Raw genomic sequence first — 20,907 nt, forward strand, 5'->3', positions numbered from 1 at the left:
GATAGAGAGGAATAGGTGGAGGTGCAAGGCAAGTTGATGTGAGTAAGGATGTGCAGGAGTAGGGTAGGGAAGGCAGAGTGATGGGGATGTGATGAGTGGCACAGCAGGATAGGTTGAGTGTGGCTTTGCAGTAAAGTTTTGTGATCCATTGAGATCATTGAAAGGCTTACATCACTGCAGCCAGGTGCTCCTGATGACACCCTTGCTTGAGCCCTCCTGTACAACATGCAACCAGGCTGCGTTGGTATCTGGGGAGGTCTCTTCCACACATTGGAGGGGAAGATGACTTCCCTGCATGCTGTGACTCCCACCATCAGCATTTGCAGGGAGTCATGGGAGAGCCTGGGTGCACCCGTGTACCTTTGTGCAGTGCTTGGCAGTGTTTGCAGCATCTCAATGCTGTAGAATGCTGACAGCACAACTGTCAAAATGTATGTGGGCATGGTCCCTTTAAGGAAAGCGGTGGATGACATGTCATCAGATTATGTCATCAGACCTGCTTCCTTTTAATTGGCTGGGAGCCTCGCAGGATGGGCTTAACAAGCCCCATCAAGGTAAAACCATGTCCGAGGCCCGGATCAATACAGTTGCGGGGTTGGGTCTCGCCAAGGACGTCACACGCCCCGGACCCATCGAGGTTGTGGAGGGCATCAGACCTGGGCTCAATCTTACTGAACTGGGGGCCCAACATTTTTTATATAGGTCTGATATTTTTTGTTGTTGCTAAAATTAACAAAGACATAAAAATCAGACCCCCAATATCCACTTTCCAACATGTGTCATTGGATAGCAATGAGGAGCAGGACCCCATAGATTAACTAAACCATTGATTAACTTTAACAATAATGTACTGAAGAGACCATTTTAAGCAGTTTTAGATTAAATACTATTCACATTTTAAATCCAGTAACTGTGGCTATTCACATTGCCAGTCTGAAAAACTGAAAATTCAGAAATTATTTTCAGTAGGCTCACAGAATATGGAAAATCCTATTCCTGTCCTCCAGACTAAACCTATCAAGTTCCAGGAATTAATTTCAATGAAAACTAATTCTAAAACTCTCTTCAATCTAGTAAAGTAATAAGACTTGCATTTATAGAGTCCCTTATCCCATGAGAAATGTCTCAAATTGCCTCTCAAAATTAGTTTTGAAACTAAGGGCTCTATTTTCACCACCATTAGATGCCATTTTTTTGGCGTCCGCTGATTTATTTTGAGCAATCATGATTTTGCAATTTTGCTCAAAGTTTGTACGCCGGCGGCGACTGTCAGTGCCGTTTTTTTGTATGCAAGATTTTTTGGTGTAGGTCTGGTTGAAAACTGATTTCCATGCCATTTTTGGCTCTTTAACTGATTTTGGCTGTCCGCAATTTTTTTCAGTGGCCAAAAGCATCGCAAAAAGACCCAATTTGTTAAGTTAAGGAATCGGCACGGCGCACAAGAAGCGAGGCAATAAAAATACTAAATAAAATACTATTTTTTCTCACAGGGAACTCTTTTTGGAGCAAGGGAGGAAGATTTCTGGGCTGAAAGGACTGCTCCACCTGCTGCAATCCCGGGCCATAGGATTGTTCCCCACCGGCTGGACCCGCTGCAATCCTGGGCTGAATGCCCCCCCCCCCCCCACCCCGCGTGAGTTAAAGTTCGGGAGCAGGAGGGCCATTCGGCCCAGGATTGCAGTAGATCCAACTGGGGGGGGGGGAAGGGAGAGTGGTAGCCGTGAGTCCAGGGGAGAGCGGTGGTCCAGCTGGGGGAGAGGTCCTTTGTGGCCCTTTCGGCAGCAATAGGGTAGCAGTCCTTTCGGGGGAGTGGGCTTCAGCTTACTTCAGCGTTTCTGGTAGCCCTGGCAACTTCAGCTTTTCGCGCATGCCCAGCGGGTTTTTAATGCAGACTTGAAGCTCTGCCCCCACCCCCAGACTAACCGGAGAGCGCGGCACCAAATTCAAATATTTCTTTGTCGAAAGTCCCAATTTTTTTTCTGGAGCAAACATACACGAAAGAATCGTACGTTAACATGCGCGGGCGACAAAAATCCAACAAGTTGAAAATAGGGGCTATAGTCACTATTTTTACATAAGCAAGAACATTAATGAGATTATTAACCAATTAATCTGTTTTAGTTATGTTAGGTTAGGTAAGAATGTTGACCAAGACATGGGACAACTCCTTATTCTACTTCAAGTAGTGCCCTGGGATCTTCAATGTCAATCTGAATAAGCAGAGTCTTGATTTAACATCTCATCTGAAGCAAAGGCTAAAATATTTTATTGGTTTATTTGTGTGATGATATAGTTGAATTTTTGTACACCATAAATATGTAGTATGCAAAATATAAGGCCAAGTCACAAGGATTCACAATCAAGGATAAAATTATATGTTTCATTTAAAGTGAAGTAAACTATGAAAATTTGGGGAGGGAGGGCAAACAGACTATTTTCGTATCACGATGACACTCCTGTGCAAGCAACACAAAATGTTCTCATTTGTTTTTTGTAAATGCAAATTATATAATTACCAAACGAAATACGTCTCTAATTCCTTGTGTTTAGAAGGTATCAAAGCGTGAAAGAAAAGGCTATGCCGTGTAATTTTCAGAAGTGATTATGCTTCTTTCCATTTAAAAAGACTTAAAATTAAAAAAAAGTTGAAGCAGAGTCAGGAAAGGGTTAAATGCAATAGTCTTACTCCCGCCCCACATATCGCACCCCCTGGTGGCAGATTTGAGTTTGATCCTTGCAGGATTCCGTACCCTTTTTGTGGACAGTTATCTATCAGCTCCAAGGCAAATGGTAACATTATAAGCAGCCGCTGGGAGCGAGCCTTAGGTTCTGCTACTCGCTGATAGAATCTTTCCTCCTCCTGGACAGCTCTTTGCTGTTCCTTCGCTTCTCATTCCTCGGCTGCAACCTCCAACCAACACAATGTAGTGGATTATTGCATAGGTTTTTTTTTACATGGAATGTGTGAGATTTTATTTTCATGCCTTTGTTCCCCCCTCCCCTCATTTCTAAATGCCTTGTGTCTTTTCTGTCTGAGTGCCTTCGTCTGGCGTCGGATGATTGCACTGGGTGTTTTTTTTCACGCTGCAATTTCTATCTAATTCATCTTGATCAATGAAGAGATGAAAACAAAGACTTAAGATTTATTCCTTGTAGGAGATGTATCGGTGCTACATTTTACAGTGGGAAAACAGGTGCGTTAATTTTATATTTTAAAATGTATGTGGATCAATAAATATACTCATGTTATATATTTTATTTATAAAATGAATTAAACATATTACAACCCTTAGGATTTCCCACCCCTGTTCCCATATTTATGAGGGCCCGATGAGTTAATATCGGGATGTTCCACCTTAGTATTTAGACAGCATTGATCCTGTTAAATGCAGCTCAGTTTTCATTAAGTCTGTTTCAGGTGTCAATTTCACATCAATAGTGCATTTGTTCATATTTTTCTGCTACCAATTTTTGCATTCAATTAACTATTTTATTTGAGTATTTTTGCAATCCATTTTAGTTTATTTACTATTGCCTACAGTGTTATTTCTGATTCATATTTGCACCAGTACAATGGACCACGGGTACCTAGCTACAAATTCAATCATTCCACCGTATGTTAGACATATCAATGTTTTCAACATTTTCTCTACATTTCTCACACCTATAATACTTTTTTCCAGCTCGTAGATTTTTAAAAAATGAACAATTTAAGTGGGCTTTCCTCCCAGTTTTTGATGCCTGCATTGCTTTGTGGGTGAAAATAAATTTATTAATTTGTTGCATATAAGTTCTACTCATTGCTTTTGTTCTTGGGCTTCTGTTGCTATCTATATATTGCATTTGGATAACATGGTGACTGTATGTATAATTAATGTATCTATCATATCGTGTCAAATGTCTGTGCTGGCGTTGCATTCATTTGCAGACTTGTTTGTGCTGTTACCAGTGTTTTGTTTTATTTATTTATCAGTCACCATGATAGATTTGACATTTGCTATGGAAGCTTTCTCTTGACATACAAGAGGTGAAACCATGTCTTGTGTTTTTAAGTTTTAGATGGAGTGTGCTGCAGAGGGTGAAGGAAAGGTGAGGAAACTCATAAATTAATCTTCCTTCCCCTGCCACGCGGTTGGAGGAATCCCAAATCTCTCCATAGTTGCGATTTTTTTTGACCCTGCTCCTCCACTGCAGTTCAAGTGAAACGGGGTGGATAATATAAATTTTGTGTTCTCGTCTCTCCACCACCTCATTCAACCTAACTCTGACACCATCTAATGGCTAGACCGAGAACTGATCAGTCTCGAGTTCCTTTGTTTTTTCTGCGGTTTATTTACTTTGTGAGATTTGTGATGGTTCGGTGTTAAATTTTTGTGTTGTCCCACATGGAACTGTGTAATTGAGACAGAAGAGAGTAAAGAAAATAGCCTTAATAGCCAAAATCGCCACAACGCATTGTATTGGTTTTGGGACTCGCACCGTTAAACTATTGTCTCCTACATGCAAGATTTTTAAACCTCTGTTTGAGAAGTGAATGGTATGAATACTATAACTCGCTGTTTTCTGGTGTTCATCCTCCTATGTGTTTTCTTTCCCGCCATTCAATCTGTAACGTATTACTTATGCTTCACAAAAGATAAGGTTTTCAAGTTGATTCAGGAACTCGGAGAAATAAACAACATAGTTATGTTCTTTAATTGAAATTTCAACCTCTGGTTAATTTCCTGTCTTGAATGCAACACGACCAGCTACTTGATTGAGGGCTTGTACATCCCAAGGTAGGGACTACCCATTTAATTGCACATGCATCACATAGCTCCCATAATTTAGTTACTGTTATAAATGGCCAGCATCAATGCACCCAACAATTATAATCATAAGCCGTCTTACAAAGCCCAGGGAAAAACAAGTTGTCGGAAGCAATTCTACGCCAAGGTCCTTAATTGGTCACATGGGATAACTGCAGTCAAGGCTTCAATTAACACAACACTCCCAGTGACTGAAGTAAATAAAAAAAAAAACGTTTTAAATAAAATGGGACAGCTTTCAAGTATTTGCCTCCAACTGCAAAAACACCCCGGCTCACCTCCCGCTGGGTGCATGCTACCTTGTGAATTCACCCGTGAGATAAATGAATTTGACATTGCTAGTGGGAGTAAAATAGTTTTATACTAAATTTCCAACATTGGCGTTTCCCCTCTGGATACACTGGTCAGCTATTGGTTTAGGTGTGCTTTGTGAGTGATCCAACATTATTTGAATACTAGCAGATCTGTCATGCCATTGCTTCTAAGTCCCGGGGGTTTATAAGAGCGGGGGTGCTATGTGAAGTAATATTATCATGGTTATTGACTTATCAGCACAGGCGCAGCTCTAGAATCGGACAGTACTGGGATGAGGTATCACGATTCAGCAGCAACCGGAGGTGGACTTTCAGGATCTGGGAGCAGAGGGACGGGTGTTCCAGGGATGCAGGAACAATGGAGAGGAACACTGAGGAAAGTCTTATGATCTAGAATTGCTTCAGAGGGAACCTGGGATCTAGGAGTTAATCAAAGTCTAGGGCAGTTCTGGGATCAGGGAGCACTGGGATTATGGTCAAGGGTTTATGAGCACTGAGATGAGGGTCATGAGATCTAGCAGTGGGAGGGAGATCCTTGGGTCCAGTAGAACTCAGATTGGAATGTTGGTGGTTGTTCGTATTGGGGGAAGCAGGGTCTAACTCCCTTGTGGGGGAGGGGCCCAGGAAAATGGGACACAATGCTGTTGGCCCCCTTTGAAGCATTGGGCCCCAACTCCCACATGTCTGGTCACACCACTCCTGATTGTCAGCCAGTTCCTATCTGTTTTTGTCTTAAAGCATTTCAGCATAAATGTTTTACTTGTTAAAATTAATGGAAGTAAAAACAGAGGCTGGCGGTGTGCAATTTCTTGATATGCGCTCGGTGTGCAACTGGAGTTGATAGTGAGTTTGCCAATTTATACAGTATTTAATAAAAATTAATTTCCATAAACAAATAAATTACCTCCATAGAATGCTCAAGTTTTTATGTATACAAAATTGTTAAGCTCAAAAATGGTTCAGGAGAGATTTTTGTAATTGAATTGTATACAACCAAAAGTAACGATTGCCATTAGAAACAACAATTTAAAAAAAAAAACATTGTTCTTGGGCTATGTATGGCAAGGGTGCAGTTATTACCCATACCTAGTTGCCCTGAAAGGATGGTGGTTGACCTTTCCTTGAAACACAGTAGTCCTTGTGAATTTGATGGTTCTCATCAAATTGAACCTGCAACAATAACGGAATGATATATGTCCAAATCTGGATGATGTAAAAGAAAGACTTGCATTTATATAGTGCCTTTCATGACCACTGGATGTCCCAAAGCACTTTACAGCCAATTAAGTTATTTTTGAAGTGTAGTCACTGTTGTAATATAGGCAACGCGGCAGCTAATTTGCACACAGCATGCTCCACAAACAGCAATGTAATAATGACCAGATGATTTGTTTTAGTGATGTTGATTTGATGGATAAATATTGGCCAGGATACCAGGGAATAACTAACTTGCTCTTCTTTGAAGTAGTGTCAAAGGATCTTTTACGTCCACCTGAGAGAGCAAACATTTGTTTAACATCTCATCTGAAAAACATCATCTATATTACAACAATGACTAGACTTCAAAAAGAATTGGTTGTAAAGTGCTTTGGGATGTCCGGTGGTCATGAAAGGCACTATATAAATGCACTCCATCAGTACTGCACTGGAAAGTCCGCCTGGATTTTTGTACTTGATTTTCCTGGAGTGGGACTTTAATCCACAACTTTCTGATTCAGAAGTGAGAGTGTTACCAACTGAGCCACGGCTGACACATGATGACTTGGAGGTGATAATGTTCACAAAACATTGCCGCTTTTGTCCTTCTCGGTGCTGGAAGCCACAGGGGAGGGAGGAGCTGTTGCAGTAACCTTAGTGAGCAGGCAGTGGAAAGAGCACGCGGCAAACCAGTCCCACCCACCTCTTCCCTCAACGACTATCTGTCCCACCTGTGACCGGGACTGTGGTTCTCGTATTGGACTGTACAGCCACCTAAGAACTCGTGTTAAGAGTGGAAGCAAGTCTTCCTCAATTCCAAGGGACTGCCTATGATGGTGAGTGAGCTACTGCAGTGCATCCTGCATATTGGAGCCACTGTGTGCTGGTGATTGATGGAGCGGATATTGAGCCCACTGGAAATCCAGTGCACTGCTATATCCTGGATGGGGTTGAAATTCTGGTTAGGACTGCATCCATCCAGGTGAGTGGTGAGTATTCCATCACAATCCTGACTTGAGCCTTCGAGATGGTGGAGAAGCTTTGAGGGGGTACCCAGCCTCGAACATGGCAGGGTAACAACAACAACAACTTGTATTTATGTAGCAACTCTAACGTAGTAAAACATGCCAAGGCGCTTCACAGGAGTATTATCAGACAAAAAACATTGAAACCGAGCCACATAAGGAGAAATTGGTGCAGGTGGTCAAAGAGGTAGGTTTTAAGGAGCATCTTGGAGGAAAGAGGCAGAGAGGTTTAGGCAGGGAATTCCAGAGCTTTGAGCCTAGGCTACAGAAGGCACGGCAACCAATCAGAGATGCTCAAGAGGGCAGAATTAGAGGAGCGCAGAACGCGGTGGTGGGGGGGTGGTATTTCTGGTACTGGAGGAGATTAGAGATTGAGAGGTGTGAGGCCATGGGAGGGGATTTGAAAACAAGGATGAGAATTTTGACCGAGGCATTGCTTAACCGGGAGCCAAAGTAGGTCAGCGAGCACAGGGGTGATGGGTAAGCGGGACTTGGTGCAAGTCAGGACATGGGCAGATAAATCAAGTTTACGTAGGGTAGAATGTGGGAGGCCAGCCAGGAGTGTGTTGGAATAGTCAAGTCTTGACGTAACAAAGGCATGGATGAGGGTTTCAGTAGCAGATGAGCTGAGGCAAGGATGGAGACAGGCGATGTTATGGAGGTGGAAATAGGCGGTCTTGGTTATGCTGCGGATATGTGGTCGGAAGCTCATTTCAAGGTCAAATATGACACTAAGGTTGAGAACCATATGGTTCAGCCTCAGGCAGATGTTTGGGAAAGGGATGGAGTCAGTGGCTAGGGAACGGAGTTTGTGGCGGGGTCCGAAAACAATGGCTTTGGTCTTCCTAATATTTAATTGGAGAAAATTTCTGCTCATCCAGAACTGGATGTCGGACAAGCAGTCTGACAGTTCAGAGACTGTGGAGGGGTCAAGAGAAGTGGTAGTGAGGTAGAGCTGGGTGTCATCAGCGTACATGTGGAACTGACGCTGTGTTTTCAGATGATGTCGCCAAGGGGTAGCATGTAGATGAGAAATAGGAGAGGGCCAAGGATAGATCCTTGGGGACGCCAGAGGTAACGATGCGGGAGAGGGAAGAGAAACCATTACAGGCAATTCTCTGGTTACAGTTAGATAGATAGAATGGAATCCAGCGAATGCAATCCTACCCAGCTGGATGACGGTAGAGAGGTGTTGGAGAAGGATAGAGTGGTCAAACGTGTCAAAGGCTGCAGACAAGTCAAGAAGGACATTGTTATGTATGGAGAAAGAATCAGACTGAACACTGAGCTCAAAGTAAAGTGGGACCTTAGTCTTTTATTGCAGGTCTCCAGAGTGCCTCTCCAACCTGTAAGGCCTCCTCAAATACCTGTGCTCCCAAGGGATTACGGGATCCCTTGAGACTCCAGGGGATGAGCCCTCTGGTGGCTGTACAGAGTAAATACAAGTTTACATATATAACAACACCCCCCTCAAAGTCAGTAATGTAACTATTTACAATGTGAGTCGATCTGCGGCCCTTTGGTTTATCGTTTTGGTGTGAAAGCTGGTATTGTTGAATCATTTGTTGGGCTCTCGCTGTGCAGTTGGCCTTGCTGGGCTGCCTGGTATGTTGGGCCCTGCTGGGCTGCTGTGGATGATGGGATTTGCTTCGTGGTCAACCGTGGTGCCGGTTGCCACTGGTGTGTATGTTGGGGGATCAAAAAAGGTAGGTTCCAAGGTGGGTTGCTTAGGATAGACCGTGAATCTGAGTTTCATTTGGTCCAAGTGTTTCCGGTGAATCAGTCCATTTGAAAGTTTGACCTGAAACACCCTGCTCCCTTCTTTGGCCACGACAGTGCCGGGAAGCCACTTGGGACCTTGTCCATAATTCAATACAAATCCAGGGTCATTGATTTCAATCTCGCGTGACACATTTGCACTATCATGGTATGCACTTTGTTGAAGCCACCTGTTCTCTACCTGTTCATTTCGATCAGGGTGAACTAACAAGAGCCTTGTCTTAAGTGCTCTTTTCATGAGCAGTTCAGCAGGCAGGATCCCAGTGAGTGAGTGGGGTCTCGTGCGGTAGCTAAGCAGGACTTGGGATAGGCGAGTCTGCAGTGAGCCTTCAGTTACCCTCTTCAAGCTTTGCTTGATGGTTTGCACTGCTCTCTCTGCCTGACCATTGGATGCTGGTTTAAACAGGGCAGATGTGACATGTTTGATCCTGTTACGGGTCATGAATTCTTTGAACTCAGCACTGGTAAAACATGGCACGTTGTCGCTCACCAGGACATCAGGTAAGCCGTGTGTGGCAAACATGGCTCACAGGCTTTCAGTAATGGCAGCAGACGTGCTAGCCCACATTATCTCACATTCAATCCACTTGGAATATGCGTCTACAACCACAAGGAACATTTTACCCAAGAACAGGCCTGCATAGTCGACATGTACTCTAGACCACGGTTTGGAGAGCCAAGACTATAAACTTAGCGGTGCCTCTCTGGGTACATTGCTTAACTGCGAGCATGTATTACATCTGTGAATGCAGGACTCTAAGTCCGCATCGATACCGGACCACCACACGTGGGATCTGGCTATCGCTTTCATCATTACGATGCCTGGGTGGGTACTGTTGAGGTCATTGATGATGGTGTCTCTGCCCTTCTTGGGGTCCACTACTCGATTGCCCCACAGAAGGCAATCTGCCTGTATAGACATTTCATCTTTGCGCCGCTGCAATGGCTTTATCTCTTCCTGCATTTCCACTGGGACACTGGACCAGCTTCTGTGAAGCACACAGCTTTTCACTGGAGATAATAAGGGGTCCTGGCTTGTCCAGGTTTTGACCTGCTGGGCAGTGACCGGTGATTGCTCACTCTCAAATGCTTCCATAACCATGGCTAGATCTGCAGGTATGTGTGACCTGCCCTGTACGTTATGATTCGAAAACAACATCACTTTGTTCACAGTACTTGTAGCAGCACTTGTGTGCTGAGAGATTTGCTTCGTATTGTCACTGGTGGCAATGAACGCGTGGGCTATCGCTATGGCCTTAAGGATGGGGTCCCTACAGTCAAAAGTTTGCGAAGTATGGTTTCGTGGCCAATGCCAAGTACGAAAAAGTCTCTGAGCATGTGCTCCAAATATCCTTCAAATTCGCAATGTCCTGCAAGGTGTCTTAGCTCTGTGACATAACTTGCCACTTCCTGGCCTTCGGACCTTTTTGTAGGTGTAGAACCGGTACCTTGCCATCAGAATGCTTTTCTTCGGGTTCAAATGCTCTCGGACCAGTGTACACAAAGCGTCGTACGATTTCTCCGTGGGTTTCGCTGGAGTGAGCAGATTCTTCATGAGGTAATAAATTGGTGCCTCACAGACGGTGAGGAGGATCGTCCTTCATTTGACAGCGTTCTCTTCCCCATCTAGCTCGTTGGCCACGAAGTATTGGTCGAGTCGCTCCACAAACGTTTCCCAATCATCTTCCTCCGAGAATTGTTCCAGGATGCCCACTTGTTCTCTGCATCTTTGGGTTCGCTATCTGTATCTCGTCGCCAGTTGTTATGAATGCAGAAAGTGTCAGACTGAACACTGTGCTCAAAGTAAAGTATGACCGTAGTTTTTTTTATTGCAGATCTCCAGAGTGCCTCTCCAACCTGTGAGGCCTCCTTAAATACCTGTGCTCCCAAGGAATTATGGGGCCCTTTGGGACTCCAGGGGATGAGCTCCCTGGTGGCTGTACAGAGTAAATGCAAGTTTACATATATAACCGACATTAAGGAATAGTTTGTCACAGTCACAAAAGATGTCATTTGTGACTTTGAGAGCCATTTTGATTCTGTTTAGAGGGATTCAAACATGGAATTGCGGGAAAGATGGGCACGGATTTGGGAGGCGACAACACGTGCAAGGACTTTGGAGAGGAAAGGGAGGTTGGAGCTGAAGCGGTCGTTTGCAAGGACGGAGGGGTTAAGGGTTGGTCTTTTGAGGAGAGGGGTGATGACGACAGATTTGAGGGAGAGGGGGGGCTGTACTCGAGACGAGAGAACCATTAGCAATATCAGCTAACAAGGGAGCTGGAGAAGGAAGTTGTGTGGTCAGTTTGGTGGAAATAGGTTTGAGGGAGTAGGAAGTGGGTCTCATGGACAAGATGAGCACGAAAAAGTCATGAGGGCATATCGGAGAGAAACTGGAAAAAAATGTGAGTTCAGGGCTGGGGCAAATTCTGCAAAGCAAACATTTTGTTCTTCTGGTTCTTAACATGTAGATAGATCTAGTACCTGTATTTAGCTATGGGATTTCAAACTCCTTATGAAGAGGCCCCGTATCCTAAAAGATATTTGCTTAAATGTGGAGCTCTTACACTAAGATACTTTTGGTGCCGTTTCCTTCAAAACAAACTTTTAGTTGCACTTGGGGTCGGCCATTTAGGACTGAGATGAGGAAATATTTCTTCACTCGGAGGGTTGTGAACAACGTTCCCTCTAAGCTGCGTGGACCTGCAGCTGTCTACCGATCCTGCGCAGCCCGGCTTTTCCAACGTGAAATTTCACGTATACGCGAAACTTTGGGCCACGCAGCCCATTGCAGGGACCCAAAAAATAATTAGGGGGAACATTGGTTGTGATTCTTTGGAATTCTCTACCCCAGAGGGCTGTGGATACTCAGTCATTGAGTATATTCAAGACCGAGATGGATAGATTTTTGTGCACTAGGGGAATCCAGGAATTTGGGGATAGGGTGGGCAAATGGAGTTATAAGAACATAAGAAATAGAGCAGGAGTAGGCCATTTGGCCCTTCGAGCCTACTCCACCATTCAATAAGTTCATCTGATCTTGGCCTCAACTCTACTTCTCTGCCTGCTCCCCATAACCCTTGACTCCCCTGTAGTTCAAAAATGTGTCCATCACCGCCTTGAATATGTTCAATGATCCAGCCTCCTCCGCTCTCTGGGGTAGAGAATTCCAAAGATTCACTACCTTCTGAGAGAAGAAATTCCTCCTCAACTCCGTCTTAAATGGGCAACCTCTTATTCTGAAACTATGCCCTCTAGTTCTGACGAAGGGTCATCGACCCGAAACGTTAACTCTGCTTCCTCTCCACAGATGCTGCCTGACCTGCTGAGATTTCCAGCACTTTCTGTTTTTATTCCAGGTTCCAGCATCTGCAGTATTTTGCTTTTGTGTTGTCCCCCTAGTTCTAGATTTCCCCCACGAGGGGAAACATCCTATCAGCATCTACCCTCTTAAGCCCCCTCAGAATCTTGTGTCTCAATAAGATCATCTTTCATTCTTCTAAACTCCAATAAGTATAGGCCCAATCTGCTCAACCTTTCCTCGTAAGACAACCCTTTCATCTCCGGAATCAACCTAGTGAACCTTCTCTGAACTGCCTCCAATGCAAGTATATCCTTCCTTAAATAAGGAGACCAAAACTGTACGCAGTACTCTTGGTGTGATTTCACCAATACCCTGTACAGTTGTAGCAAGATTTCCCTGCTTTTATATTCTACCCCACTTGCAATAAAGGCCAACGTTCCATTTGCCTTCCGAATTACTTGCTGTACCTGCATACTAACTTTTTGTGTTTAATGTACGAAGCCACCTAGATCCTTCTGAACCGCAGCATTCTGTGGTACAGTTGAGGTCGAAGATCAGTCATGATCTTATTGAATGGTGGAACAATCTCTAGGAGCCATATGGCCAACTCCTGCTCCTATTTCCTATGTCCTTATCTACACACTATTCCTGAACACCTGTTAAAATTACTTCTCTGGTCTTTTTTCAGGCTTTTATATCTCCTCCTTTGCTTAAGTTGAGAAATGTTAGATACATTGTCCACCACTTATAGCAGGCAAATTGTGTTAATACCAACGTTATAAGTGGTGGGAACTTTATTACCAAGCTCAGACTATTAGAAATAATGAAGTTGTCAGAAAATTAACACGGAATGTAAATGCTTTCCAATGAATTAAGTGCAGTTATTTATTTTGTAGTGCACAGAAAGAGGTTACACTCGTGCCCCCTCTTTTCCCCCCCCCCCCTTGCCACAAAAATCTTGTGACCATCAGGACTGACTCTATATTGTTGTATTTAAAACTAATTCACTCACTTAGGGACTCTTCTGTTCTTGAATGTCATTGTGTTTCAGTTTGTGTACACCCTGCTTGTCAATTTAACAGTTTCTTAGTCTGTAACCTCCCTCGTACAGAAACCTGTTGAAAGTAGTGAGGCTGACATTCTGTGCTCAAGCTAAGGATAAATGAATCGAGGTGTATACGGCAGGTTTTTATTTCACCACCAGTTTATCATGAGACCAAATCCAGTGCAGGATTGAAATTGTAGAGCTCCAGATTCCAACCACCACAGACGTGCAGCTCTCCAGAAGTAGGCTTTATGCCAATATGCCCTAATAAGTGCAATGGTGCAAATTGTTTCTGGGCTTCAATCCAGAATTTCTGTCCCCCAAGATATTGTTGTTACCTGGCAACACAGATGCAGACAAAAGGTGATGTTAACTGTGCCACATGCTATCTTGTTGGCATCTACTGGAATAATTTCTCAATATCTGAGCTTCCAATGTGCTGTTATCTGGCAATAGAGCTGTTGATAGATGTGATGTTAGTTGGTATCACCTAATAAGAGTCAGAGTTTCCTTATTTTTATTATGCAAATAGGGTAACATCTCTATCCAATCCTTTCCTTCCCAATTAATACGTAGTTTGCTCCCATATGTTTCTGATACTTGATCAATTACTACAGAGAGTGCAGGTAACCTTTACCAGGCTTCTGGCAGTGACGATCTTGAGCTGTTTACTAGAAGGTTTGTCAGATTTTTGCAGCTTGCCACTTTCTTTACCCTCCTATGTGGGAACTCAACATATGTGGGGTTGACTGTGGGGGGGGTGGAAACCCATGCCCCTGCATGGTGTGGCACAGCACAGTAACATTTGTGCCACAAAAGTGCCAGGCAATGACTATCTCCAACAAGCGACAGTCTAACCACCACCCCTTGACATTCAACAGCATTACCATCGCCGAATTCCCCCACCATCAACACCCTGGGGGTCACTATTGACCAGAAACTTAACTGGACCAGCCACACACATACTGTGGCAACAAGAGCAGGTCATAGGCTGGGTATTCTGTGGCGAGTGTCTCCCCTCCTGACTCTCCAAAGCCTTTCACCATCTACAAGGCACAAGTCAGGAGTGTGATGGAATACTTTTCACTTGCATGGATGAGTGCAGCTCCAACAACACTGAAGATGCTCGACACCATCGAGGATAAAGCAGCCCGTTTGATTGGCGTACCGTGGCTGCAGTGTGTACCATGTACAAGATGCACTGTAGCAACTCCCAAATCCGCTACCGTTACCACCTTGTAGGATAGGGTAGCAGGCGCATGGGAATACCGCCACCTCTATGTTCCCGTCTGAGTCACATACCCTCCTGACTTGGAATTATATCGCCGTTACTTCATCATCGTTGGGTCAAAATCCTGGAACTCCCTAACAGCACTGTGAGAGTACCTTCACCACATGGACAATCGGTCAATTCTCTTTATAGTCAGCTTTTTCAGAACAGATTAAAATCTTCACAGCTTATGGTCAGTGGATTAGAAGATGGTTCATCTCAGGATTTCAGTTAGTAATGCAAAAAGTGGAGGGCATAGCAGAAGATGCCATGTTGAATATCCTCCCTGTGCCTATGATTGCCCCTTCATTTTGACCAAACAATGCTCTCCTCTCCTAAACTTTGCTCCATTTTTTGTTTTTTCTTTGAGCAAAGACTATGGGCCCAAGTTTCGGCCGCGCCTAGAACGGCGCAGCCCCGACCTGGACGCCCGTTTTTCGCGCCACAAGGTGCGCCTAAAAAAAACTTACCTATTCTCCGGCTCCCTGCTGGTCCTCTGGATCCGGGCGCAGCACAGCACGAGCTGAAAACAGTGCCGGGACCTCTGCACATGCGCGCTACAGTGGGCGCGCATGTGCAGTAGCTCCAGGTGCCCAAAACTGTGTGGGAGGGGCCCGAAGCACGCAGCCCCTCGCCCTGGCCGAATGGCCTCACTGGGGCTGCGTGCATAAGGCTGCCTCCCACGCCCAGCTCCTGCTTCCTCCCGACTCGACTCCTGCTTCCTCCACGACACCGACCCGACTCCTGCCTCCCCCCCCCCCCCCCCCCCGGCCCACGGCCCACGGACCGGACCGGCGCTCCCCCCGACCCGACCCGCGCTCCCGACCCCGGACCCGACCTGACCCAATGCCACCTACCTGTAAATCTGGTGCTGGGGAAGGGCCCTGCCCGAAGTCTTGGGCCCGGCCGGGCCCGGCTCGTTCAGCCTCCCTTTCCCCCCCCCCCCTTCTCTTTCCCCTTCTCTTTCCCCTTCCCTTTCCTCTTCTTCTCTTCTCCTCCTCCCCCCCTTTCCTCTTCTTCTCTTCTCCTCCTCCCCCCCTTTCCTCTTCTTCTCTTCTCCTCCTCCCCCCCTTTCCTCTTCTTCTCTTCTCCTCCTCCCCCCCTTTCCTCTTCTTCTATTCTCCTCCTCCCCCCCTTTCCTCTTCTTCTCTTCTCCTCCTCCCCCCCTTTCCTCTTCTTCTCTTCTCCTCCCCCCCCTTTCCTCTTCTTCTCTTCTCCTCCTCCCCCCTTTCCTCTTCTTCTCTTCTCCCCCCTTTCCTCTTCTTCTCTTCTTCTCCTCCCCCCCTTTCCTTCTCTTCTCCTCCTCCCCCCTTTCCTCTTCTTCTCTTCTCCTCCTCCCCTCCCCTTTCCTCTTCTTCTCTTCTCCTCCTCTCCCTTTTCCTCCTCTTCTCTTCTCCTCCTCCCCCCCTTTCCTCTTCTCTTCTCCTCCTCCCCTCCCCTTTCCTCCTCTTCTCTTCTCCTCCTCCCCCTTTCCTCTTTTTCTCTTCTCCTCCTCCCCCCTTTCCTCTTCTTCTCTTCTCCTCCTCCCCCCTTTCCTCTTCTCTTCTCCTCCTCCCCCCTTTCCTCTTTTCTTCTCCTCCTCCCCCCTTTCCTCTTCTTCTCTTCTCCTCCTCCCCTCCCCTTTCCTCTTCTTCTCTTCTCCTCCTCTCCCTTTTCCTCTTCTTCTCTTCTCCTCCTCCCCCCCTTTCCTCTTCTTCTCTTCTCCTCCTCCCCTCCCCTTTCCTCCTTTTCTCTTCTCCTCCTCCCCCCTTTCCTCTTTTTCTCTTCTCCTCCTCCCCCCCTTTCCTCTTCTTCTCTTCTCCTCCTGCCCCCTTTCCTCTTTTCTTCTCCTCCTCCCCCCTTTCCTCCTCTTCTCTTCTCCTCCCCCCTTGTCTTCTCCTCCCCCCTTTCCTCTTCTTCTCTTCTCCTCCTCCCACCCTTTCCTCCTCTTCTCTCCTCCTCCTCCCTTTCCTCTTCTTCTCTCCTCCTCCCCCCCTTTCCTCTTCTTCTCTTTTCCTCCTCCCCCCCTTTCCTCTTCTTCTCTTCTCCTCCTCCCCCTTTCCTCTTTTTCTCTTCTCCTCCTCCCCCCTTTCCTCTTCTTCTCTTCTCCTCCTCCCCCCTTTCCTCTTTTCTTCTCCTCCTCCCCCCTTTCCTCTTCTTCTCTTCTCCTCCTCCCCTCCCCTTTCCTCTTCTTCTCTTCTCCTCCTCTCCCTTTTCCTCTTCTTCTCTTCTCCTCCTCCCCCCCTTTCCTCTTCTTCTCTTCTCCTCCTCCCCTCCCCTTTCCTCCTCTTCTCTTCTCCTCCTCCCCCCTTTCCTCTTTTTCTCTTCTCCTCCCCCCCTTTCCTCCTCTTCTCCTCCTGCCCCCTTTCCTCTTCTTTTCTTCTCCTCCTCCCCCCTTTACTCTTCTTCTCTTCTCCTCCTCCCCCCTTTCCTCCTCTTCTCTTCTCCTCCCCCCTTGTCTTCTCCTCCCCCCTTTCCTCTTCTTCTCTTCTCCTCCTCCCACCCTTTCCTCCTCTTCTCTCCTCCTCCTCCCTTTCCTCTTCTTCTCTCCTCCTCCCCCCCTTTCCTCTTCTCTTTTCCTCCTCCCCCCCTTTCCTCTTCTTCTCTTCTCCTCCTCCCCCCCTTTCCTCTTCTTCTCTTCTCCTCCTCCCCCCTTTCCTCTTCTTCTCTTCTCCTCCTCCCCCCTTTCCTCTTCTTCTCTTCTCCTCCCCCCCTTTCCTCTTCTTCTCTTCTTCTCCTCCCCCCCTTTCCTTCTCTTCTCCTCCTCTCCCTTTTCCTCTTCTCTTCTCCTCCTCCCCCCCTTTCCTCTTCTTCTCTTCTCCTCCTCTCCTCCCCTTTCCTCCTCTTCTCTTCTCCTCCTCCCCCCTTTCCTCTTTTTCTCTTCTCCTCCTCCCCCCTTTCCTCTTCTTCTCTTCTCCTCCTCCCCCCTTTCCTCTTCTTCTCTTCTCCTCCTCCCCTCCCCTTTCCTCTTCTTCTCTTCTCCTCCTCCCCTCCCCTTTCCTCTTCTTCTCTTCTCCTCCTCCCCTCCCCTTTCCTCTTCTTCTCTTCTCCTCCTCCCCTCCCTTTCCTCTTCTTCTCTTCTCCTCCTCTCCCTTTTCCTCTTCTTCTCTTCTCCTCCTCCCCCCCCTTTCCTCTTTTTCTCTTCTCCTCCTCCCCCCCTTTCCTCTTCTCTTCTCCTCCTGCCCCCTTTCCTCTTCTTTTCTTCTCCTCCTCCCCCCTTTACTCTTCTTCTCTTCTCCTCCTCCCCCCTTTCCTCCTCTTCTCTTCTCCTCCCCCTTGTCTTCTCCTCCCCCCTTTCCTCTTCTTCTCTTCTCCTCCTCCCCCCCTTTCCTCCTCTTCTCTCCTCCTCCTCCCTTTCCTCTTCTTCTCTCCTCCTCCCTCCCCCCTTTCCTCTTCTTCTCTTTTCCTCCTCCCCCCCCTTTCCTCCTCTTCTCTTCTCCTCCTCCCCCCTTTCCTTTTCTTCTCTTCTCTTCTCCTCCTCCCCCCCTTCCTCTTCTTCTCTTCTCCTCCTCCCCCTTCCTCTTCTTCTCTTCTCCTCCTCCCCCCCCTTCCTCTTCTCTTCTCCTCCTCGCCCCCCTTCCTCTTCTTCTCTTCTCCTCCTCCCCCCCTTTCCTCTTCTTCTCTTCTCCTCCTCCCCCCTTTCCTCTTCTTCTCTTCTCCTCCTCCCCCCCTTTCCTCTTCTTCTCTTCTCCTCCTCCTCCTCCTCCTCCTCCTCCTCCCCCCCTTTCCTCTTCTTCTCTTCTCCTCCTCCTCCTCCTCCTCCTCCTCCCCCCCTTTCCTCTTCTTCTCTTCTCCTCCCCCCCTTTCCTCTTCTTCTCTTCTCCTCCTCCTCCCCCCCTTTCCTCTTCTCTCCTCCCCCCCCCCTTTCCTCTTCTTCTCTTCTCCTCCTCCCCCCTTTCCTCTTCTCTTCTCCTCCTCCCCCCCTTTCCTCTTCTTCTCTTCTCCTCCTCCTCCTCCTCCTCCTCCTCCTCCTCCCCCCCTTTCCTCTTCTTCTCTTCTCCTCCTCCTCCCCCCCTTTCCTCTTCTCTCCTCCTCCCCCCCTTTCCTCTTCTTCTCCTCTTCTCTTCTTCTCCCCCTTTCCTCTTCTTCTCCTCTTCTCCCCCCCTTTCCTCTTCTTCTCTTCTCCCCCCACCCCTTTCCTCTTCTTCTCTTCTCCCCCCACCCCTTTCCTCTTCTTCTCTTCTCCCCCCACCCCTTTCCTCTTCTTCTCTTCTCCCCCTGCCCCCCCCTCCCCCTCCCCTCGCTGTCAGAAACACAGACACTGACAGAGACGTGGTGCGGGGGGGGAGGGGGGCATCCCAGCATGCTGTTGGAGGGCTCCCGGTGCTGCAGTCGGTAAGTAGAAAATGTTTTATTTATTGATTTAAAAAAAAATATATATTTTTTATTAATTTTTTTTGATTGATTTATTGGTTGATTTATTGATGTTTTTATCATTTATTTTTGATGATGGCTCTTTATTTGTAAAACTGAAGTGTTTAATGTTTGTAAACTTCCCTTTAAACCCCCCCCCCCCCCCCATTCCCTACGCCTGATTTGTAACCTATGCCTGATTTTCTAAAGTGTAGACAAGGTTTATTCGAGCGTACAAAAATGTTCACTTACTCCATTCTAAGTTAGTTTGGAGTAAGTTTTCACTGCTGAAACTTTGAAAACAGGCGTAAGTGGCCGGACACGCCCCCTTTTGAAAAATAAATTCTGTTCCAAAGTGAAAATGTTCTAACTGACTAGAACTGGAGCAAACTAAATGCCAAGAATTTGAATTTCTAAGATACTCCGTTCTACACCAGTTGCTCCAAAAAATCAGGAGCAACTGAGGCCGAAACTTGGGCCCTATGTAACTGACTGCATTCTCTTCCACAGTGAGGGTGAGAGAGATGTGTAATGCCGTTACCTCTCCATGACAGTTTATTGAAATTACTTTGTAAACTTCAAGAAGGTTGCGTGGTAATGTGGCAATATTTAATTTCTTCAGCCTTTGACCAGTTTTGCTTGTTCGATAATACTCGACTGAGGCAAGGTGTTTAGTCTCGTGTCCTGGCTGGATATTGATGGGGCTGATTCCCAAACTTGGGCATGGATTGAAGTGGCGAGCTGCTCTTGGCCTCAAAACCGACAGCGATCTGTTGGATGATGTAATAACTACTGAGGTGCTGAATTATTTCAAAGCAAAATAGTTAACCTGTTCTGTCCTGCCTACTGATTTTGATTATCCATAGTATCTTGCTCCTTCTGCAGAGATTTTAACTCTCAAATGAAATCGTTAGTTGCTGCCATTTAGAATTAGGCTGCTGCATTTATCATTGCAATCGATGAGAAATTGAGCTTTGTCAGTTTTCAGTGTGTTGCTGGCAGCTTGCATTGCTGCTGCGATCAGGTGGCACTCAATACAATGCACTTAATCTTTGTTCAAGGATGAAGGGCACTAATGACTTAGGGCACTTTCATTTGAGTGGTAATTGGTCCACAGTTTAAGGGTGTATAACAATCTCAAACGTACAAGGCAGTGCCAGTGTAGTAATCATGCAAATGTGAGGGAGGCAGCAGTTAGTATTAGGGTCCCTTTTAAACTCAAATTGTCATAAATAATTTTGATTAACTTTATTCTTCTTTTATGTTTGTTGATGAGATTATTGTTGCGAGCAAACCGAATTAACGCACAGAACACCTACCCTGAAATGATGCAGCACTGATGTACCCCATGTTATTGGTTTCAAGTCTGTTGATGTTATGGAGGAAAGTATAGTTAGTTTGGATGCAAGTATTACATTAATATCGCTTCTCGGCCTTTTGGCTAAGATCATGCGTAACTGACCTGACAGGGGAGTAACCATGACCCCAACGTGGTTCTCCCTGGATCAGGAAGGTGGTTCTCCTATGCTTTTTGGAAATAGGAGGTGGGTGGGGTGGCTTGACCCATCCACCTCCACGGAGGTGTGTGGGGTTGCTGACCCATGCACCTCCATGGCACGAACCTGGTATTGCAGTACTTCCAGGAACGGTGCTTGGGCTCTAGGCCTTTTGGCTAAGAGCATTAGCGCAGGGTGATCCTTGATGTGTGCAAGGTGACCTCTGGCGTTTGTGATCTGACAAAGAATTGGAAAGATTGGCTACGAAAAATTTAAATAATGAAAAAAAAAAATTACGTTAATTTCCCACAATTTGTAATACAAATCCTAGTCAAGTAAA

General features: G+C 46.3%; 1 protein-coding gene and 1 non-coding gene across 4 annotated transcripts in view; both read left to right on the forward strand.

Moving 5' to 3' along the window:
- The first annotated feature begins 2,788 nt into the window (after window positions 1-2,788).
- The window catches only part of b4galt2 (UDP-Gal:betaGlcNAc beta 1,4- galactosyltransferase, polypeptide 2), a 628,374-nt gene continuing 610,255 nt past the window's right edge, over window positions 2,789-20,907 (forward strand). For 2 of the 3 annotated variants that reach the window (XM_070886768.1, XM_070886771.1), the window contains exons 1-2: window positions 2,789-3,194; window positions 4,054-4,089. The gene's annotated coding sequence lies outside the window, so the exon portion shown is untranslated. The remainder of the gene's footprint in view (window positions 3,195-4,053; window positions 4,090-20,907) is intronic. The other variant, XM_070886770.1, reaches the window with a different exon arrangement.
- LOC139269944 (U2 spliceosomal RNA) lies at window positions 20,493-20,689 on the forward strand. The gene has a single exon (XR_011594372.1). It is a non-coding gene; the product is annotated as a U2 spliceosomal RNA (small nuclear RNA).

Source organism: Pristiophorus japonicus, chromosome 8 (genome assembly GCF_044704955.1).
Source record: "Pristiophorus japonicus isolate sPriJap1 chromosome 8, sPriJap1.hap1, whole genome shotgun sequence".
NCBI classification, from domain to species: domain Eukaryota; kingdom Metazoa; phylum Chordata; class Chondrichthyes; family Pristiophoridae; genus Pristiophorus; species Pristiophorus japonicus.